We start from the raw sequence: 8,034 nt of genomic DNA, 5'->3' as shown, positions 1-8,034 counted from the left end.
GACAGTTACTCAAAAACAGATTTTGATAAACCAAAAGCTCTCGATTAATTTATCAGACTCAGTGAAACAAAGTAACACATTCTTATTTTTGGTTTTCAGTGAAGCTGAAAGTAGTTTGTTAAATTAATGTTTTTCTTTTGATAAAAAAAGCAATAAAATAAACATGTAAACCCATTTTAAGACTTAAAGAGTTAATTTGAAGAAAAAAAGAACTGAGGTATGTAGTTTACTCTTTGCATGGCGCTGCTAATAAAAAGTTGAAAAAAATGTTTTTTTGAAAATATATAAAGATGGAGTTATCTGTTTTTGCAAATGAACTCTTCATTTTCAGTTCTACAAAAAACTGCTTTGATTACTTTTGATTAGACAATTCTGGCTCATTTATCAAAAATTCAGCACTAAACTGAAATTACGTAGGGTAATAGAGCTGAATTGGTTTCATATGAACAATGTGGCTGAGAGATTTTTGAGGAGATTTTTTTTTTTTTTGGTGGTGAATGACCAACACTGTAAAGATGTGGTTAGACAGAGAATTATATCCTTGGAAAATATCTTTGGGGTTTCTTTGATATCGCTGCCGACCTGGAAGTCCCTTTTTCCTGGTGGGAGGCAGGGTGATGGTGACCCAGGCCGGAGGCAGAGCCCAGCAGGCCCGGAGCAAGATAAACAGCCTGCTCTGTATTGTTCTCCCAGTATCACAGAGAGGCTGTCAGCTTGAGTGATTGAAGGCTGGACTTCCCAAAATAGAATCTCCAAGGCCGGACTCGTCTGTTCCATCCACCCTGTTATAAATAACCTGTGTGTGTGCTCATTTTATGGATTTGTGAATCAAGGGAGAAGGTAAGAAAGGAGTGTGGGTAAGCAGGGGCAGAGAGAGATTTGATCACTGCCCGGGTGGCCTGAGAGAAAGAAGCCACTGAAGACAATAATGGGAGGTTTTCAAAGCTGCGAGTCAAACAGGGACAGAGAGGAAGAGCACATAACCCCCCACTGACCTGCACACATACACTCTGATCAGGCTTTCTGATGGTCTGCATTACACTGAGCCTTCTTGAACCAACCATCTCATGTGGGAATTGCTGAGAACATTAAAACAAATGTCAATCAGAGCAAACAAGTAGTATTATCTGGAAGATGCCAGGTTCAGAACAAAATGACCAAGTATTCGAGGAGGAAAGACAGCTAGATTTAACCAAAGGTTTATTTATCAAGGAACTGCAGAGAACAGCATCGGCTTCCAAGGCAGGCACCTCTGCTGAGGGAGAACACAGGTTAGTGATCACGTCTATCTGCCACAGGATGATAACGAACGTGTGAGTCACTAACCTTGTGTTATAGTTCCAGGTCAGCTACCAACAGGATGCGATGGACGCCGCTCTGAACTGAGCAGACGAAGGAAGGCAGGATCACCCAGAGGTCGAAGACAAGGCTGTTGTCGAGGACATGCTCAGGAGTCAGAGCCAGGAGATCAGAGATCTGTAGAGGTACTGAAGGGAAATCCAGGAAGGTGTCGGGAAACAGTTCCTGGTTCGGTACACAGGCAGAATCCAGCAGAAGTCCGTTAACAGGTCAGGCAAACAGATCAGAACGGGGACAGTCAGGCTCAGAGGTCCAGAGGCAGAACTGTTTAGGATCAGGCAATCAGAAACACTCAGGAACGCTAGAGAACTTTCACCACAGGCTTGAATAATCTGGCCCTGATGACTGGTTGAAGGCTGGTTAAATAGAGGCTGAAGCAGGTGGATAAGATGAGCGGTACTGAGAACTGGGAAAAGCAAGGCAGGTGGACAATATGAGCAATCAAACCAGTCATCAGTGCCAAGCTCATGACAGAAGATCCTTTTTAACAGGGACTTTAGTGACAGACTGAGGCCTGGAGAGCTTTAGGCTTTGTTCTAGTATCTTTTGTAACCTTCTAAGGAGTTACAAAGGAGTAATTACTAGAAAGGTTCATTGCTGTTCCAGATTTTCTTTGGTTTTGGTCAACAGCCCTCACTGTGATTTTATTGAGCCTCAAAACATTGAAATATATCTCTGGTAGCCTTTTCCAGGCTGACAGATGTCCATCCTTTGTTTCTCATCTGTTCTTGAATGATTTAGGTTAAATCTTTTTTAAGACCCTTTAACCAATTTTATTCTATTTAGGTTAATAATTGACAAATTCTGAGAAAAATCACACCCGCAACTTTTTCTGCACAGTACCAGCTTGGTATGAGGAGCTTTTTTAAAGGTGATAAATTAAATCATTGTTTAAAAACTGCAATTTTGCTTAATTATTATGGATAAGATTAATAAGTAATGAAACATATTTAAGGAACTAAACAGTTTTTACTCCTCTGTAGAACAACAATCATCTTGCAAATGTTTGGCAAGAATTGCTTTTATTGTGTCAACACAAAACGAGTAGTGTATAATGACACAAGTATTACTTAACAATGTTTGTGCTAACTGAAAATAATTCAAATGTTTAACAATGATTTATTACATCTGTTTTCTAGGCTGCAGTAATCCCTGCAGGGCCTCTGACTCTATCTGCAGCTGAGTCAGTGAGTGGTTGGCACACCCTGGAAAAGGTCAGCCACGCAGCAGACCAACCCTGTGTGCAAACGCCCTAACATAAGACCCATGGAGAGTGGGCGAGAAGCCAAAGGTGAGGAAATGGCAGACCTGAGAAAACCATTTCATGCACTGAGATAAGCTGCTCTGCTCACTTTAAAAAAAGGATTCAAACTCAAAATCTTCTTCTTTTAGGAAACAACACAAACAGCCGCTCAGTAATGTTGATGTATAACAGGCTGCAAGGTGCATTAGGTTATAGTTCTGTTGGCCCTGGGTACAAATCCCAGCCCAAAAACCGCTGGCACCAGTGACCCTGCCGGGACACAGAACCAGGTAGAGAATGGACGTGTTAGCCTTGATGTTTTCCAGTGATTTAATGAACTGAAACGGCTTTTGAATCTAGATTTTTTTATGTAGAAAATCTTTAACCTCTAAAAAACAAAACTCAGAATATTGGGCTCTAAAAGCCTCAGAGCTAAATCTTCTTCATTCATCAGCATCACTTCTATGCCACACAGAAATAGTTGTAGAATAACCCTGTTTCTCCTTGAACTGCATGGAGCAACAACAAACAAACAAAACCTCAGGCCACCCACAGTGCCTCCCATTTCCAGTAACTTAATCAGGCCCAGTATCTAAGCCCAGTACAGAACCAACTCCCAGTTTGACTTTAGAGAAACGTTCTGGGCCTGCTCCTTCTCTTAAAAACTCGTTCACCCACTAGATTCCTTTTGTCCTTATGCTTTCACTTTGATTTATTTTAGCAATGGATGTTTCTGCAAACTCATGCTGATCCGTGGAAGTCACAGTTACAGAGACGCTCAGATAACTCCCTGCTCTGCACACTGGTTTACAGTCTCTGCTTGGCGTCCGACTCCTCAGAGGTATGTCTGCTATGCTCAGTGCCGCTGCTGACCCCATTTCCTATCCTGCTTGATTCGGAGCGGGACACCTAGTGGGAGAGGACTCCGTCGATCAGCCTCTGTGTGAAAGAAGCCTCAGTTTATTGTTTCTGTAAACCTGTTGAAACTCTCCGTAGAGGGCGGGGTTTATGGTTACAGGGGGAGGTCAAAGGCCCTGTTGACTCTCAAGTCACTTTTGTGAAAGAGAAGAATAAATCATTCCTGCTCTAGATCTGCAAATATTTACTGTTATCATCCCACATGCAGCTGCAAATCGCTGTAACCTCTTACTTCAAGGATGAACCAAGAGACAAAGTGTTTCTGCAGAATGTTTTCTAAGACTGCATGAACCTATGTGGAAGACATCTTTGGTTTGGTCAGAGCTTCAGAACTCTAGAAGCAGGGAAAGGGAATCAACCAGGAGACCTCTGGGTGGGACACACGCTTGCACTGAAACACCTCTAACATGCAAGAGGAGCCAGTATTTGAGCTTTTCTTACTGAAATCAAACACAATCGTCATTTTCCGTCACTATCATTGATACGGATGAGTATCAATACATCCTTCAGGAGCCTTCTTGGAAAGGTGCAATAGATTATAGTGCATGTGTGATGTCAGCTTGCTTTGCAGAATCTAGATGAATTAGTCTCTGTGGTTTCTGTGTTTTGCAGAGAAAGAGAGCAAATGAACAGTTTAAGAATAGAAAATGGCGCAGTTTTAGAGCATAAGTGAAACATTAAAGATGTCCATAATCAGTCCTGGTTCTTTCAGATCTGTTGGTTCATACTACGTGGATGTAAATGTTATATGTCCTGGAAAAGGTTTTATCTTTGTGACTGATCTACTAAGCATCTACACTCTGCGCATTTTTTAGAAATCTGATCTAAGGTTCCGGATTGTTACTATCACAGGAGAAAGTACAGTTTCAGTTTTATTTGAATTAGAATAAAATAAATAATCTTAAAATTTATTTCTGAAAATCATTCCAGAAACTGAATGGATGGTAATTCAGGTTTTTATGTCTGATAAGTTTGAAGATTGTTGCTTCCAAGTTAGGAAGTTTAAGTAAATTCAGTTTCAGTACAGAGATACTTTGCTAGAACAAGAATGGAAATTAATGGAAAGTTGTGCAGAATGAAAAACTGCAGCAGGAGAAAATTCACAGGACACAGGAATAACTCCAGATAGGATTCTGAAAGCAAAGACCACTCAGGAGTTTGGTACAGACTGACTGTGTTCAGCCACTCCTGACCACCAATAGAGGCATTTCATCTGGATCAACAGGACAAAAAAGCCTCCAAGCCCTCCTTTGAGATAAAAGTAAATTAAAGCTATCATAGTCTGTTGGAGGAGTGAAGAGGTGTAATGTTTCTACAATCAGAGAGCACATGGTGCACCATGTCATCTGCTGCTGTTGGTTCTCTGAGTTTGTCCAAATCAGCAAATCTTTTTAATGATCCTCTGATTTACTGAGATGCATCTCTGCATTTCTGTGAGGATTTGGAAGCAGATTCCAGAAGTAAAACACTTCTCAGTCTCAGTTCCATCTCCCATGAAGACCCCTAAACAATGAGCAAGAAGTGAATTGTCAAACTGACAAGTTGGACAGCAAATGCATGCCTGAACAAAAAAAGTTTCTCTCACTTCCCAACTTCAGTCTGCAAAAACATCCAACACAAAAGGCGAGCTTCACATTGTGCTCAGAGTTTTCCTTAGAGACGGCTGTCAGCTGCCTCGGGGCCCCAAATGCCAAACTTCACCTGGGTTCATTCATTAATTCAAAAAGATGCTAATTTGTATGGGAATATGCATTATTCAGCACGCAGCGTGATGATGGGGGCCTCTCTGTCAGTTCAGTGTTATTATTAAGCTGTCTTACATCTCTGCTGCAGTGGTAATACAGGCCTCTCAACACCACAGGTAGTTGGATCTGACGGTGTTTCTCCTGGACTCTGTCACCATTTTATTTAACTAATATTTACAAACATTTTCTTTTTCCAATGAAACTTTCTTACCTTTCTGACCGTTCACCAAAAATTAAACCGTAAACCTTTGAAGTAGAGCTCAACTTGCTTCATCTCCAGAGTGGCTGTCGCTCTGTTGGTCAGAATCAAGGAAATTAGCCATTAACATTCTGTGAGAATGGAGAGACAAGATCTTTTGGTTGTTTTTTATTATTTTAATTTAGAATTAATGATATAATGAATAAGCCATAAATCCTCTTTATAACAGTATTACATGGTAATAATGTTCTAATAGAGGAAGAGGATAAAATAAGTTTGTTTCCTCTTCATCCACCAGCCTCCTGCTAACAGGGTAGGACCACCAGCACTGCTCATTTTATCTTGTTTTTTGTTTGTATAAATCCCATTTCCTGGCCAAACATCTCCCTTTGTCAAACCTGGAGCCAATGATGTAAATAGGCAATACAGGCTAAGTTATGGTGCAACAGAGAGATAAAACAGATTGCTCTATTTCTACTGGCACTCATGTTTTCCCCAGCGATCCCTTTCTAATTCTGCTCTGGGTGCCTGCCCATGTTACCCACATAATAAACCTTCACTGACTGCAAAAACTATGAGATGAAAGGTAAACAGATAGATCCAGGTATCGGTGTGTTTTCTGGCAGAAAGCACATGTCAGGCTCTATGTGCCAAACTCAATGAACATCTGAGTTATTATCAGTGGGAGACAGCCTATCAGTGCTTATATATCAGGGTGATTTCCATACCCTGGATTTTGTTGAAACGTGGGCTACCATCAACGGGATATATTATTCTAAGAAGTCTCTAGTTATTTTTGCATTAAAAGAAAGACTTTTATTTGCTCCATAGATGAGAAGAAGTGCTGAAACAACTGGCTTGAAGTCATTTTCTGACTCAGAAATGTAGACTATCTAAAGTGTGGATTTATTTGTGTTTTCCAAAAACGAACCAATTTGTCTGAGAAAACACTATCGATTATTTTGTCTGAAAAAATAATATATAGTTAGAAATCCTGGGCTTTGTTACCTCATTAATACTCATTAAATTATTAATTATTATTAAATTATATAAGTGCTTTACACTGATGGTGGCAAACTACATGTAGCCACAGGTGCCCTGGGGCTCACTGACAGAAGCGAGGATGTTGTACACTGATGACACCGGGCCCTGTGACCACCATCAGTAGGAAATCCAGGTGAAATGTCTTGCCCAAGGACACAACGACACTGAAAGCCGGGGCTCGAACCGACAACCCTCTGATTGTAGCGTAAACTCTTGCACCCGATGCCACTGTCGGCCCTATATTAAACTATATAATATTTATAGGACACCTATCTGTCATGTCATTATGTTATTCTTATACATTTTTCTAAGATCCACATTTGTGTGACCATTTTTTCTATAATCTTTTTGCTCCCGTAAACAACAAAATTTCCCCATTGTGGGACAATAAAGGGATTTTTTATTCTATTCTATGAATCCTGCCTCATTGATTGTGTTTTAGGCTTTCTGGCTGCCTGCTGCTTGTTTCTCCCTGCCCAGCTAATTTCAGTAAGCAGATGCATCTGCCACTTTCCCAGTCACCTTCATTCCTTCCAGCTGTTACTTTGCCTCTTTCAGGTATTCCCTGCCAGTGTGTCTCCTCTTTCCCTGTATGAGAACCCCTGTAGTGTCAGCGCACACTGCCAGCCTTCACAGCTAAACTGTTTCTGACTGCTTCCAGTCTGCTATAAACCAGCTTCCAGTCAGTCGGACAGTTCAGTTTGTTCATAGCGCACGTGTTCAGAAATCAGCCGGTTCAGACTGTCATAGGAATGTCCCGTCTTCCTCTGCCAGCTCAAGCCTGTTACCAGACTGCCTGCCTGGATTCTTAAACAAACTTGTTCAATTAACATTTTAAACATGCTGTCTGGCTGAATCCCAAGTTTTTGTTGCTTTTTAGCAGTGAGCAGAGAAAAATATGAACAATCTTTTTATAATATTTAAAGAATGTACCAGAGTTCTGTTTATTTGTCAGGGCAAAAAATAGTTTAAAATCAACACTGAAATAGATGGTTTAAGTAATGGGAATAAGAGAGGTTCACAAAAACTGCATTTTAATTCTAATAGAATCACATTTATTAACCAAATTAAGTTTAGTTAATTAAAGCAGAAAGATAAATCTCACATTGGAGAAATTTATCTCTCCATTTAACCCATCCCCTTGGGGAGCAGTGGGCTGCCATAGTGGGGCACCACGGGAGCAGAGTGGGGTTAAGGGTCTTGCTCAGAGACCCAGAGTGGCAGTCTGTGGGAGTGGGGCTCAAACACAGAACCTCAACATTCCAAGCTCAATGCCCTAACCACTAGGCTGCCACTCCCCATAACAAAAATATCTTTGCAAACAAACCAATTCTTCTCAATAAGCTTCTTCTAAAAGTATATAATTTTATAATATCACTTTTTCACAAAACTGATCAAAGTTTTAGATTTTTTTTTTATTAACAATTTAGTTTCTCCGAAAGCTGAGTAAAGGACTTTCATTGAATTTCTAAATTCTGATACTTAAAGAGAGAAGAAAGGAAACTTGCCAAGGTTATCAGCCTTGT

General features: G+C 40.5%; 1 long non-coding RNA gene across 1 annotated transcript; it reads left to right on the top strand.

Annotated features, from left to right (window-relative positions):
* Window positions 1–576: 576 nt before the first annotated feature.
* Window positions 577–3,898, top strand: LOC119782977. Its single transcript, XR_005280736.1, has 4 exons — window positions 577–1,271; window positions 1,339–1,484; window positions 2,499–2,650; window positions 3,324–3,898. It is a non-coding gene; the product is annotated as an uncharacterized LOC119782977 (long non-coding RNA).
* The last annotated feature ends 4,136 nt before the right edge of the window (window positions 3,899–8,034 follow it).

The sequence above is a fragment of the Cyprinodon tularosa genome, unplaced genomic scaffold (assembly GCF_016077235.1).
Source record: "Cyprinodon tularosa strain WSP-4 unplaced genomic scaffold, ASM1607723v1 ctg2, whole genome shotgun sequence".
In the NCBI taxonomy this organism is placed as follows: domain Eukaryota; kingdom Metazoa; phylum Chordata; class Actinopteri; order Cyprinodontiformes; family Cyprinodontidae; genus Cyprinodon; species Cyprinodon tularosa.
The sequence above is the reverse complement of the archived record's forward strand: the minus strand, read 5'-3'. Positions and strand labels throughout refer to the sequence as shown.